This window comes from Aotus nancymaae, unplaced genomic scaffold (genome assembly GCF_030222135.1).
Source record: "Aotus nancymaae isolate 86718 unplaced genomic scaffold, 86718_ANA_hifiasm-v0.15.2.pri h1tg000072l, whole genome shotgun sequence".
NCBI classification, from domain to species: domain Eukaryota; kingdom Metazoa; phylum Chordata; class Mammalia; order Primates; family Aotidae; genus Aotus; species Aotus nancymaae.
The window spans coordinates 4,896,533-4,911,006 of NW_026988487.1; the positions used below are offsets into that span (position 1 = coordinate 4,896,533).

The window sequence follows — 14,474 nt, forward strand, 5'->3', positions numbered from 1 at the left end:
GGATGAAGGTGGCTCAAGAAGGAACCAGTTCATGCAAGTCTTTGTAGACCATGGTGAGGGGCTTTGATTTTATTTGAAACACAATGGGAAGTCACAGGTGTTAAAGAAGAAACCAGTTGAGCTGATGTGCACTTTTGAAAGATCTCTCTGGTGTGGAGGAGGGGAAAGTGGGGGCTGAAGAAGCCTTTCCTACCCTTCTTTACCTTATAGTTCTGCTGGGATTGTGCCCAGTTCCTACGACTATTTGAGTTCACACTCAAGCACATGCTATTTTGCAACGATTCTCTCTGTGTCTCATCTTCTCCAGGACTCCTTCCATGAAGCACTGACTCTGAGCACCAAGTGCAGCTCCTCTCTCCTCTCCTCGGTGCTGTCATCCAGGAGGCAAGTTTGTGATGGTTAATTTTATACGGCAACTTGACTGGGCAAAGGGATGCCCAAATAGTAGGAAAAACATTGTCTGGGTGTGCCTGTGCAGATGCGTCTAGAAGATATTAGCATTTGAATCAGTAGACTGAGTAAAATAGATCTGGCCCTATCACTTTGGGTGGGCAGCTTCCAATCTATTGCAGATATTAATAGAATAAAAAGGTGGAGGATTCTTTTTCCTTGAGCTGGGACATCCCTCTTTTTTTGCCCTTGGACATCAAAGCTCCTGGTTCTTGGGCCTTTCGATTTTAGACTCTGGGACTTCGAACACCTCTCTCCCTGTGGTTTGGGATTGGGAATTACACCATCAGCTCCCCCCAGTTCTCCAGCTTGCAGACTGCATATTGTGGGACTTCTTGGCTTCTATAATTGTGTGAGCCAATTCCCATAATAAATCTCCTCTTATCTATCTGGATATATATCCTATTGATTCTGTTTGTCTAGAGAACTCTGACTAATCAAAATTCAAAATATTTTGCAACCAAAATAGCATGGGGACTGGGTGATCAGAACAGATGTAAGCCACAGACGCCAGGTGCAGTCACGTGCGTGCTGAATATCATCGTCAAAGTTAGTCATCACCACTTGATGACCGTCACCAACATTTGTTGAGCACCTCTTTGTGCCAGAGATGATCCCAGCAGAAACATCTCATTTAATTCTTGAAAAATTCCATGAGTTAGTGCCATGATTTCCATTTGAGTCACAGGGACACCAACCCTCTGAGAGACAGTGGCAGAGCTGGGATTGCGCCCAGTTCCTATGACTATTTGAGTTCATATTCAAGGATGTGCTATTTTGAAACTATTCTCTTTGTGTCTGTCTCTACTTTTGGGCAAACATCTCAAGGCCATGGATATTCATCATCACAGCCCCAGTGATGGGATCTGGCTCAGAAGAGATGTTGGCAAGCATTTGCTGAATGAATACCAATTCTGCATCTTGTAGAGTCTTAGTCTTAGAAGGGGTCTTAGAGAAAACCAAGGCCTTAGTTCTCAGCCCATTACTTTAAAGAATGAAGACAATGAGGATCAAAGAGGAGCTATGTCTTGCCCATGATGACACAGTCATTCATAGATCCAGTCATTCAACATGTGTTTACTGAGCAACTCCTAAGTAAGGGAGAGTGGTATGAGAAGAAATTGTATTGGAAGGCAGGAGAAGACCGTGGAGATCTTGGCAGGCCAAGGTAGGGGAGGCCTTGATTCCATCTGAAGGGTGATGAAGAATTTCACTTATGTCCTAGAATTCTCTTAGGACCAGAGGCAAAGCTTCTCCTGTGCACATAATTGAAGTGGGATCCTGAAAACCATTGGCCTTTGGTGACCAGTAGCTCAGCTTTCAAGCTAACAGACAAGTACTCCTCTGTGTTAAATGAGCAGAGCAGCTGCAAGCAGGCTTCCAAGTTGACACAAGTGCTTGTCATCAGTTAAGCTGGGAGCAGCTTTAGCAGCACAGGTCTCAACAGTTTTCATTTTGTGGTAGCAAGGTGAGGCACCAGTGCATGCCAGGGGCTGCTCACTCGCCCCTCATGCCTCAGGAGGGCAACGGGCTGTGTTCTCAGACTTTAGATTTCCTTTCTCAGCATGATGCTCCATTAGCAGAAGCCCTTTGGGGAATGCGAAAGAGCAGCCTTGTAACAGAAGACCACACATGGCATTCGAAGTGACAGTGCTGTCACCTTACCCCTGCTTAAACATCTCAGTGGCTTCCCACTGCCTGTAACATAAAGATGCACATCTGTGGCCCCTGACTTTTCTAACCACATCTCCTTGTTTTCTGTGTTCTGCTCAGTGTCTTTCAGTCTCTCTTATAAACTGAGCTTCCTCGTTTCCCAGAGCCTGTTCTTATTCTGTTTCTTATGCTTCCCTTCCCTCAAACAGAGAAGGGAGGGAATACCCTTAGGACCAGAGGCAAAGCTTAGTTTCCTAAGGATAACTTAGGACCTAAGTTAATGACTTTCTATAAATAAGTTCTAGCTTATAATTGTTGTTCCAGCAACAGCTGCTGAAATCTGATCGCCCCTCAAATACAAAACACCTTTCCTTTTTTCTTTACTTTCTTGTAGAAAGAGACTATGTGCATACTCTCAAGTAAAATGAATAGTCACTGTCACTTTTTGGCCGTGTGACCTCAGAAGACGTGCTTAACCTCTCTGTGCCTTAATGTCTTCCTTTGCCTATTTTAGGAACAAATGTGGTATTATGAGTGAGCTCTTTTATTCAGAGAAGAATAAGGGAAGACTAAGAGAAGAGAAGGGAGGGAATACCCTTCCTTCCCTTCTCTGTTTGACTCCTACTTATGAACTCCTTTGTATCTTAGCTCAAGGGTCACCTGTTGAGGGAGATCCCTATAACCCACTCTCATGGCACTCTGTACTTTTCAAAATACGTATCATAATTTTATCTTGACATTTACTGTGGGACTGAGGAATGCTCACCTCTTTCACTAGACTTCAGGCTTCATCCAGGCAAGGGCTCTATCGTATCGGTCCCTGTGACATCCCCTATACCCAGCACTGTACCTGGTACATATTAACTGTATCAAGGCAGAAATAATTGGTAAATGAATTAATGAAGCAGTGCAGGCTGTGTCTTGTACAATGAAGTGTGATGTCCCAAGGGATGGGGGGAGCAAGGTGCTTGGCTGAGAACAGTTAAAGCATAGTCTGGAATTCCAAAGGGTATCTCTAATGGGAACCAAGACACTGAGTATCACATTGGGCTATGTGGGTTGCAAAGCCTGGTTTCACCCCTGGGTACCGTTAGGTGAGTAAGTCTCTCATCTATAACAGGGATAGTAATAATAATTTGTAACTAATACTCATAGAACTGTGTGATGATTCTATAAGACTGAATATACAAAAGCACTTAGCCCAGGGCCTGACAGGCAGTAAGCATCCAATATTAGCTATTATTGTTGTTATGCAGTATTTATTATACAAGCAATAGATAATATAGCCTCAACTCCTGCAGAAATAGGGGTTAGGTATGTGCAGGTCTCCTTTGTGGATCCTGCCATTGTGTCTGTTCTTCAAAGAATCTTGAGGAAGTGTCACTTATTGGAGCGCCCACTGTGTTTCAGACACTGAATGAGGCAAGAACTTTTAAAGAGAAATGCATTCTGAATGGCTCACACTGTAATTCAAAGGTCAGCAGACTTTTTTCTGTAAAGATTCAGATAGTAAATAGTTGTATCTACGTCAGCTATATAGTACGTGTCACAGCTACTCAACTCTGCTTTTGTAGTATGAAAGCAGTCACGGACGAAATATAAAAGAATGGGCGTGGCTGGGTTCCAGAAAAACTACAGAAACACCGAGTAGGCTAGATGTGGTCTGTGACTGTAGTTTGCTGACCCTTGCTAGTTTAAATTTGGGAGACGAATAAAGAACTTCCAGGACGTATGTTTTCCAGTAGGTGTTCTATACAGAGAGAAGGAAAATACATGTTGAGAGAACCTAAGCATTAAGCTCTCCCTTTCCTTTAAGTGATGATGATTACTATTGTCACCTTTCTATGGTCCTTTAGACTTTTCAAGGAATATTCAACTCAAGTGAGCTTAATTCTACTCAACACACAGGTCCCAAATGCCCACCTTATGCCAGATCCCAGAAGTCCAGAGATGAATGCTATATATTCCATATTTTAAAGGAGCTTATGCATATGACCACATTTGTTCCTAAAATAGGCAAAGGACGACATTAAGGCACAGAGAGGTTAAGCACGTCTTCTGAGGTCACACAGCCAAAAAGTGACAGTGACTATTCATTTTACTTGAGAGTATGCACATAGTGTCTTTCTACAAGAAAGTAAAGAAAAAAGGAAAGGTGTTTTGTATTTGAGGGGCGATCAGATTTCAGCAGCTGTTGCTGGAACAATTATAAGCTAGAACTTATTTATAGAAAGTCATTAACAAGGTTGCCTTTATGTGTAAGAGCACACATAGTCTGCAGAGAAAAACACAGTTTGATGTTTACTAACCGCCACATTCTCACCCTAAGGTTCGGCAGTTATCACTGGTCTGCCCAGTGATGAGATTTTCTTCATCGTAGGATATGGAATGCAATTATGGCTAAAAATAAGAATTTTTTCATAGTTTCACTGAATGAAGACCCCCCAAATGTGGTCTGGCTATCAGAGCAACCTAGAAAACCAGAGTGAAATATAATTATTTTCTCCACAAAAAAGAACAAAACTTAGATTTTTTTTTCCTACTTCTCCCTTTTGGAATAAAAACTTGGATTTGCACAAATGTAGAGTCAGATATTTGGGTGCAGAATCATGCTGGAAAATGCAAGACCTTGAGGCTAGTCAGACACCTCTTCTGTCCAAGTAACTTAGCTCCTCTAATTATTTTTTAATCCATAATATAGGGATGCATCTAAGAATTGTCATGAGAGTGAAACAAGATAATCAATGTCACAGTCTTTCAGGAACTTGGCAGGATATAAGCAAGCAAGAGAAACAGATGAGATAACACACATAAAGAATCAGGGATGCTCCGTAATGCTTTTTTTTTTCCCCCCTAAAACATTCTGAAATAGCTGCTTCCAGAAGCCAACTTTTCTTCTATGATCATTTTCCCAAAGCATCTGTATCCTTTCCACTTCTCATTAAAGAAGCTGCTGAGAGCCAGAGCGGGATGAGCCTCCTGCAGTGACGTCTAGATCCTCCCAGAAGTGACTTCTAGGCAGTGGCTGCCACCATGCAAGAATTAAAGGTGAGGTCTGCAGGTCCTTTTGAAACCTCTGCTGATTTTAGTTAATACTCCTTCTCACTGATATCCTACAACTTGCCCTCTTTTTCTCTGCATCTGCCTATTTCCTCCCCATGCTCCTGTGACCTCAAACTCATCACAGCACAGGGCATGGATGAAGAGAGTTTGGCTCTGGATTCAAGTGCTGGGTCTTTTGGTCTCTTAGAACTTCGGCTTCTTCACAGGCAAAACTGTGATGACAACATAACCACTCAAAGAGTTGTGCTGATTAAATGAGCTCAGGTGTATGCATGAGATAAAGGGGGCTTCAAATGCAGTGTCTGGCACAAAGTAAGCCCTCATTAAATGGGAGTTGCAATGATTATTATTAAAAATGTCTGGCTGCCGGGGATTAGAGAGGCTCTAGAATGATGAAGTGACTTGTTAAGTTCCATAGGTAACAATAACGTCAGGCCGTTCACACTTTTGGACCGTATTTCTTGAGTGTCCATATATTATTCATGTTTGTGTCTTACTTTATCTTATTGTCAGATGACTACCAAGAAGATTTTGCCAGCCTTTTCTTTCTGTAGCCATATTCTTGTATTATGAAAATAGATACACTGAACATGTCTCAAACTATATACCTTGTCTCTTAGGATTCTTGTCAATTCTGTAGAAGAGTTTGCCCCTTGAGAACCTCTGTACTGGTATGTACAGGGCATTTTTGTTAAGTATTTATTAAGTCATCCCAGAATCCACAAAAATACTGTTAATAAAGTCTCGCTTTGTTTTAACTAATTTAGAGATTTAATGTTAAGTAGTTCATTCGAATTAAGGCAAGAATTATTTTGGTCATCTCCTACCCACAAAAAAGTGTTAGTCCAGATGGGTTTGCAAGTATGTTCCAGCAGATATCTGAGGGGGAGATTATAAGATAAGAGATATCTTACAATCATATATGCAAAAAGCCCAAATTAATACTAGCTAGTGGAAAACAGCATTAAAAATAATTTATTACAATCAAGTAGGGCTCATATCAGGAGTTAAGGGTAAATCAATGATGGAGAAAACTTCCAATGTGATCTTGCACATTAACTGAATGAAGTAGAAGAAAAAGGGCCATGAACATCTCAATAGGGACTACCTATGTTTACATACATCTAACCAAATTAACATCCATTTTCGTGGAATTACTTCTCACTTAAATGGATGAACTGTACAAAAAAAAAATAGAATCCAATACTTCAGCCTGATACCTGGGATGTCTTTTGCCTGAGGTCTGAGCTCTGGAGTGAATGAGGAAGAGAGCTTCCTGGTGATCATGAGACAATTTCGGCCAAAGCATGTCTCTGGAATGCTGAGAAAGGCTCTGAAAGCTTCAGCAAGGCAGTGTCCAGAGCACACTGTGATTGAATGACATTTCAGGGGACCACAATGCAAGGTTTTATCCTCTTCTAGTTATTCATAAAGGTTTATAGCTTCACTGGTATAGATATAACTAAATTGAAGAGGAATGTGACTTGTCAAATATCCAGGGCAGTGACTCTCACTACCTGTAATAGTGGATGCACATCAAAGGCTTGACTGAGAAGACTCTTCCTAGCTCACTTCACAGTTAGTCCCCATCCTGGAGGAAGGAAAGACGGAATCCTCACACACTGTTTGCCAAAGCCCTCTTATTCACTCAGGGTTAATTCAGAAGAGTCACTTTAGGTGGCTACTCTCCTAACTGACCTATTCATGGAAAATAGACACATAACATCTATTAGATAAGAGAGGAGGGTTTTCTCTCCTCTCATAAATGAAGCTGCATAGCAATTTGGATAAAATGTTCACAAAACTAGGCTTGATTTTGTACACATTAATTGCATAAAGAGTGATATTTAAAAAGCAGAAACACATACTGGTTTGTTTCAAAGCCATTAAACCTGCAGTGGAGTGACTGTAGGGATGAATACTAGAAAGTGCATAGGGCTGGGAGTCAAAGGGGCTAGGTTTTAAGTGACAGCTCTGCCACTCATTAGGTAGGTGTGCTCAGTAGGTCACTGTCCCCTTTTAGACCTCAGGGTCTTTATCTGGAATACATGGAGATTTTAAGGACAGGGTTTTGTGATTCTTCTAAAACACTGGTGGGAAATATAGGATGTTGCCTCCTAAATTTCCATCAAAGTCAACTAAGTTACAGTCATACGTTCCTTAATGACCAGGATGCATTCTGAGAAATGCATTATTAGGTGATTTTGTCATTGTGTGAACATCATAGAGTGTACTTACATAAACCTAGATGGTATGTGGTATAGCCTATTGCTCCTAGGCTACAAGCCTGCACAGCATTTTACTGTACTGAATACCATAGGCAATTTTATTGCACACAGTGGTGAGTGTTTGTGTATCTAAACATAGAAAAAGGCTCCATCTAAATATGGTATTATAATCTTAGGGGACCATTGCCACATAGGCAGCCTGTCTTTGACAGAAACGTTGCTATGTTGTATGTGACTGTACATAGAATTGAAACCAAATATTTAAACCAAAGTTTCAGTAGGCAGAATGTTTATGCCCAGGGTTGCAAATGGGTGACTATGGGACCAGGCTGGTTGCATTGACAGAGAAGAAGGCTAGGCAAAGACCATGGCCAAAAAATATATAAATATGCAGCTTAGTCCCATGGCCTCCTGGCAGCCACTTTGTGACTTCTGGTTTCTCCATTTGATTGTGTTTAGGTCAAATTGAACCAAATTCAAACGAAACTAAATATCCCAAACCTGAGAGCTGCAACCCAAACCTTCACTCATTTATTCTTCCAACAAACCTTTATGTGTTTCCCTTTGCCAGGCACTGTGCTGGGCATGAGGAGATGAAAAGAGGGAAGACTTTCGAGGCAGTAGGAGGCACACGTGCAAATATCCTGTAGCATCATGGAAGACCATATGTAAGAGGAAGAGGCTGGAGCCCAGAGGGAAGGGGAATGAGGTAGGCTGACCCAGGAGAAAAAGGTAAGAACAGATCACATTCAGTCTTGGAGACCCTGGTAAGAATATTGCCTTTATCCTAAGAACAGTGGAAAGTCATCACACGTTTGAAGATGGAGAAGTGGGTATACGTGCAGGAGTAAGGAATGTTGATGACAGCAGCTTTGTTTCTAACACTCAATTGAAAACTCTAGAGAGAAGTGACCCTTTACTATACCATATTTTCTTTTCTTTTCTCTCTTTCTCTCTTTTTGAGATGGAGTTTTGTTCTTGTTGCCCAGGCTGGAGTGCAATGGTGTGATTTCAGCTGACTGCAACCTTCACCTCCTGTGTTCAGCAACTCTCCTGCCTCAGCTTCCCGAGTAGCTAGGATTCCAGGTGCACACCACCATGCCCGGCTAATTTTTGTATTTTTAGTAGAGATGAAGTTTCACCATGTTGGCCAGGCTGGTCTCAAACTCCTGACCTCAGGTGATCCATCCATCTCGGCCTCCCAAAGCGCTGGAATTATAGGCATGAGCCCCCATGCCTGGCCATATAGCACATTTCCTCACTGTGGCATCTGATTCTTCCAGAAATTATGCTGCCAACTGCCTGCCAGCTTTCCCCTATTCCTGCCCTTCCAGAGCCTGCCTAGCTAGGTTCTTGGTTAGCCAGGCATTCCTAACCCTGGAATCAAATCACCCAAATTTAATAATGTCTCTCATATGCCAGTACTTGACAAAAGTAATTTGAATATCTGCCTGAGTATTAATATTTTAACTATACAAGGCACCACAAATTATTTAGTGATTTATTTTCTTAATAAAAACGCAAATAAGAAAATGATGTATCATTTCAGATTACAGGGAATAGGAGATCCCAACACAGGCTTCTGAAAAATTGGGAAAAGCATCCGAGAAGATTACAAAAGATGAGTAATAAGCACAAAACCACTTTTGGCGAACACTGAAAAGTATTAGTTTATTCCAAGAAACAAGACACATTTCATCCAATTATTGGAAAATAAATGGCAAGAAATATCACATACCAAGAAAATCCCCGTATTTACGTGGAAAAGTACAAAAGCATTGATTCAGGAACTAATTTGAACAATCCAGGGTTAGTCACATTGATTCCCACCTGTTGCTGCAATTTGAAATGAAGCCGAATGCTAGAGGACAATGACATCTGTTTTACAGGCTCTTACATGCCATGTAGGAGGGAGGGAGCCACAAGGACACACCACATTGAAGAAGGAATTATGAACTCCGATGAAAGGGCCTTTGCAAGTTAAATCTCAGCATCCAGCTCTCCCCCTGTTCCCCAGACAGTGTTACTAGAGACCAGTGAACAGTGGGGTCTGAACAAGTCTTCATTGTGTGTGACCGTCCCATGCTTGTAGGGCCTTTAGAACCTTGGAACCACTCCCACTAACTGCTTGCAGTACTTCCATCATGATGTCAACCCCAAATACCCCCTACACATTTGAAAACAGCCCTCATGGTATGTATGTGCGTGTCCTGCCCAGATGGAGGGCTGTGGCTAGGGAAGTCAGTTTCCTTTCCGGTAAATTGAAAGAATGATAGGTTCTTGTGCTACACATTTCTGCTGAGCATCTTCATGAACGCTGCAGTGTCTTAGGGGTCCAACAAAAAATGACCTTGGGTTGTAACATCCTTCCTGCTGCACCCTGTGTGGTCATTCAGTGTCACTTCTGTGGTGGATGCAGCTGGTTCTTTCCTAGTGGATTTTGTTTTATAGAAGGATCTTTGGTCCTGTGACTGAAAGGTGAGTTGGGGGTGAGAGTAGGGAAAGGCAACAGGAGGAGGGAAAGCCAAATTACTCTCACTGTACTGCAGGGAAGTCCAGATGGTGCCCTCGTCCTAAGCTTCCAAAATATACTCTGGGAGGGAAACAGAGACAGCATTTTGCTGACAGCACTTGGGAACAGGCATGTGGGCAGTCTATATTAAGACTTCAGTATCCATTCCAAGTGTATCTCTGTGTATGTGAGAGCACTGTGGCTTTACTTGGAAACCACTGGTCCCAATCTCCCTGAGGCAGATTGCATTTTTCATTCTTTCCTCCCTATCCTTGTAACCCAGGCCCAGCCAGTCAGCAAAGGGTTTAGCCCCAAATACCATGGCTCCCTTTAGGACCTCTGTCTTTTGCCAGGGCAAAGGCTGTTTCCAGTAGAACTAGGTCAGCTAGAAGGGAAGGTCTTCACCCCTTGGGTATCCAGAGTCTGAGGCATTCCCAACGGTGAGTGGGGACAGTGTGGTTCCCATCCACAGAGTGGTGGCACCCATGCCATACCAGCTACTATACCAGGGAGGGGCAATTTCAAGATGGAGACTCAGTCTTGGCCTCAAGCAGTTCTAGTCCAGGGAGAGAGAAAACCAGCTCTTGCAGGCAGAGCTTTATAATTTACAATGTGTCTTCCTGCCCACTTCCTTTCTGAACCCAAACTATAGCCCTTCTGTGAATTAGGCCAGGGTGCTTTGAAACTGTCTTTCAGACAGGAAGGACTGAGGACTCAAAGTCACTTAATTGTTTATAAACAGATCTAGACATGAATCCTGGTCTCTGATTCCCAAACACAGTTTATTTTCCATCTGTAGACTTGGTCAAGCTGCTGATTTTGTCTGGTGTACCCCCCCGATATAGTTTGGCTGTGTCCCCACCCAAATCTCATATTGAATTGTAGCTCCCATGATTCCCACGTGTTGTGGGAGGGACCTGGTGGGAGTTAATTGAATCATGGGGGCGGTTTCCCCCATACTGTTCTCATGATAGTGAATAAGTATCATGAGTTCTGATGATTTTATCAGGGGAAACCCCTTTCACTTGGTTCTCATTCTCTCTCTTTGCCAGCTGCCACGTAAGATGTCCCTTTGGCCTTCCTTCGCCTTCCACCATGATTGTGAGGCCTCCCTAGCAACGTGGAACTGTGAGTCAGTTAAACCCCTTTCCTTTATAAATTACCCAGTCTCAGGTATGTCTGCATTAGCAGTGTGAAAATGGACTAATACACCTCCCTACTCTTGTCTGCCCGTCTTATCTTGCCTGATCTTCATCTAGAAGAATGACAGTAGCTACCATTTAAGGAGGGTTTCCCATGTGCTATCAGGGTCCTAAATGCCCTACAGAAGTCATCTCATTCAGTTCTCACAACACATATACAGGCAGAGATTACTGTCCCCATTTAGCAGATGGGGAAACTGAGGTGGGGGAGGTGAAATAAATAACTTGCTTGAAGTCACTTGGTTAGTAAAAGGCAGAGCCACATGTTTGTTGGCCACAGAAGCAGCCCCTTTTTACCAAGGGTTGAGGGGAGCTTCTCTGATCGTTTAGGTCCACATTCTCTCTTTTTTTCCTGGACTCTCTGGTACACCAACTTACGTGTGAACCTGGGGAATTCATCTCTTTTTGGGCCCTGGCTGAGGGGTTCAATGACTCCTGAGCTGCATTCGAGCTCTTTCTCTGGCTTTATCTGGATCATCCATACTTCCCCAAGTTTCCAGGCATTTCTCTCTTATATTCACAAGGAGTAACAACACAGCTAGTGAACACTAGCGAACATTATGTGAGCCAGGCTGTGCTAACCAGTTCTCATGCACTATTTCATTTAATCCTCACAGAAACACGTATGAGAACTTATCACCTCCAACTTAGAGTTAAGGAAACTGAGGCTTAGAGATGTTAAGTAATGTGTCCAAGTCACATAGTTATTAATAGAAGAAGAGCTTGTATCTGATGCCAAAGACAGAATGTTAGGTACTAAGTTACTTGGCCTCCAATGGGTGGAAGGGATTGTCACTCAGGCTTAGTGGGTGGCTAAATAAATGAGTCCCTGTGGAAGAAGTCCCCTTGCATTCTTGTACTGAGTGTTTTACTTCATGCCAGCTGTGGAGAAATAGGTGCAGCTGGCTTGGTGTATCTGTCAGCTGTAAGTCTTGGGTTCTGTCTTCTAGGTAGGAGCTACCCCAGACACAGCACTAACCCTCTCCTGCAGGTTCTGATTGGGAAACAGTCTTTGGCTCTTCGCAGCTGCTCATGCTGTCGCCTTCCCACCTTCAGGCCTCCCTGCCTTGAGCTGTCTCTCTGTTTTCCACAGCTCAGTTCTGACTTTTCCAGCCTTCTCTCATCTCCTCCTCAATAGCATGTACCTGTTATTGAAGGGGCTCTTTCAGGCCCCCTGAACATGCCCCACAGTTTCACACATTTGGGTCTTTGTCCATGTGGTTTGTCTCCATCCAGAATGGCCATTGTTTTGGCTGTAATTCTGTTAGTGGAAAGCCCCTCCTAAATTGCTATCTCCTCCATACTGGCCTCCTGGATTTTCCTATATAAATTTGCTCTCTTCCTCCTCCTGAATTCCTGTAACATGAAAACGTGGACCTGACTGTGCTTTAAATGATAACTTTGGTGCTTGTAGCAGTTCCTCCATAGCTTGTGAGTGCATACAGGAACACAGCATGCCAGAGCTATAAAGTTCACTAGCAGTCCATGGGTTAGTCACTGTTTTGCAAATGAGTAACTAGCACCTGGGTTGGGATCAGTTGACCTAAGTTAGTACGGTAATACAGATAACATGTATTGGGTACAACCCCAAGGCATTGTACTTGGTGTTTTATAAGCATTATCTTATTTGATCCCCCTAATGAATCCCCTATGGGGTTAGGTAATAACATTTTCATCATGCCTATTTTGCAGTGGCGGGGGCCGGGGGACCAAACCTTAGAGGTTAAGTAGTTTACCCAATAAGTTGAAGAGCTAGAAATTGGACCCCAGGAGCCTAATATTAGAGCCTGGCTCTTAACCAGAAACCAGAATGAAGGTGAACCGCAGAGAGCCTGCAGTATTTTCAGAGTACTCTCCAGTGTCCCAGGAAGAGCTTCAGAAATTCAGAAAAAGCTCATTTCTTGATTCCCACGCCATTTGCCCAGGGGAGCTGAATTGAACAGAAATGAATTCTACCAGCCTGGATCCCTCACCCTGCCAGTCCCAGTCTTCTCCCAGAATAGTTAAAATGAGTTCCCCGAGGTCTGGCTGCTTTCTAGTGGGGAGGGAGCTCCAATGGCTTTGCAGGAGGGAAAACCTGGAAGAAGAACTCCACCAACTTAGTTTATTCCAAGGCATACCCAAGAAACGGATACTCTTGACTCTGTCTTGGCTGAGACAAAACGCACACCCCTGCTGTTGGTCTGAGTTGAAGTCTTGTGGCCTTAATGCCTATCACATTGGATGGTTTCAGGCAAGGGCCATTCTTTGCTTTCTTGGTCCATGAATTCAGAGCTGCGTTGAGCAGTGATGAGAAAATGAACCCCCTAGTCCCAGCCAGCCCTGGATCTTCTCGTGTTCATTTTCTTTTGTCATTTGGTAAGCAGGAACCTTGATGTCCCAGATGCTAGAGACAAGGGATGGCCCCAGGTAATCCATGCAGCTACCTCAGCTGGCTGTGGTGAATCATTGTCTATGCAAGTAGGACTTATGAGCACTCAGTGGGAATTCTGTACTTCAAATAGCCTATTCCCAGGCAAGCTCGTTATCCTGCCACCCCGAACTCCACTCCAAATCGCCGCCTCCTCCTCCTGCGTCCCCTCTAACATGGCCATCATCCTCCCAGTGCTACATTTATAGACTTGAGCGCCTACAGAGACTCTTTTGTCTTCCTTATTCGTGAGAGCTCATTAGTCACGAAGTTCTGTGGATTTTTGTAATATGCTTCACGGTTCTTGCAACTGTTGCTGTCCTCGTTAGGCCCAGTGCTACTGCTTCAGATCAGGGCCTCAAGTCGTCTTACCTTATTATTGCATCATTTCCTATCTGGCCTTGCTGCTTCCAACCTTATGTCTCTCCAAGCCAGTCTCTCCATAGCCATTGTGATGGCTCTAGATCTAAACATTTCACTTCCTTGCATAGGAAATCCTTCGGTGCCACCTTAGGTTCCTCTGGCAGATATCCAGGCTCTTTTATCCACCCTGAAAGGCCCTCCATGACCTCCAGCCTCACCATTCACCTTCCTGCCCAGCCCACATACACTGGCCAGCCAAGCTACTGCATCTTCCTGGGTGGACCTGGCTGTTTGCACATCCGTATCTGTAAACACACCTTCCCCTCCTCCTAGAATGTCCTTCCCCCAAGTTCATCTGGGAAACTCTTACTCATCCTTCAAAACCCTGCTCAGGCTTCACCCTGCAGGTAGAGATGCTCATGCATGCCTCTCTGCCACCATCACACCCACAAAATACCTCTATTGAGGCCTCAACTGCTCCATATTGCAATTATTTGTGTATAGGGCATCTCCGAGGTAAAATGAGAATTGTTTGAGGGCCGGACAGTGGTTTGTAGAAATTATTTCCCCAGGACCTAGCACAGCTCCTGACA

At 43.5% G+C, this 14,474-nt stretch overlaps 1 protein-coding gene and 1 long non-coding RNA gene across 3 annotated transcripts in view; one reads left to right on the forward strand and one right to left on the reverse strand.

Moving 5' to 3' along the window:
- LOC105724754 (uncharacterized) overlaps positions 1-14,474 on the forward strand; it is a 98,040-nt gene that overhangs the window by 42,049 nt on the left and 41,517 nt on the right. Inside the window, exons 5-8 of one of the 2 annotated variants that reach the window (XR_001109105.2) lie at positions 308-384; positions 4,976-5,151; positions 7,966-9,872; positions 10,959-11,034. This is a non-coding gene — a long non-coding RNA (uncharacterized LOC105724754). The remainder of the gene's footprint in view (positions 1-307; positions 385-4,975; positions 5,152-7,965; positions 9,873-10,958; positions 11,035-14,474) is intronic. The other variant, XR_010339123.1, reaches the window with a different exon arrangement.
- Positions 1-14,474, reverse strand: part of CA10 (carbonic anhydrase 10) — a 539,027-nt gene that overhangs the window by 27,763 nt on the left and 496,790 nt on the right. The window lies entirely within an intron of this gene.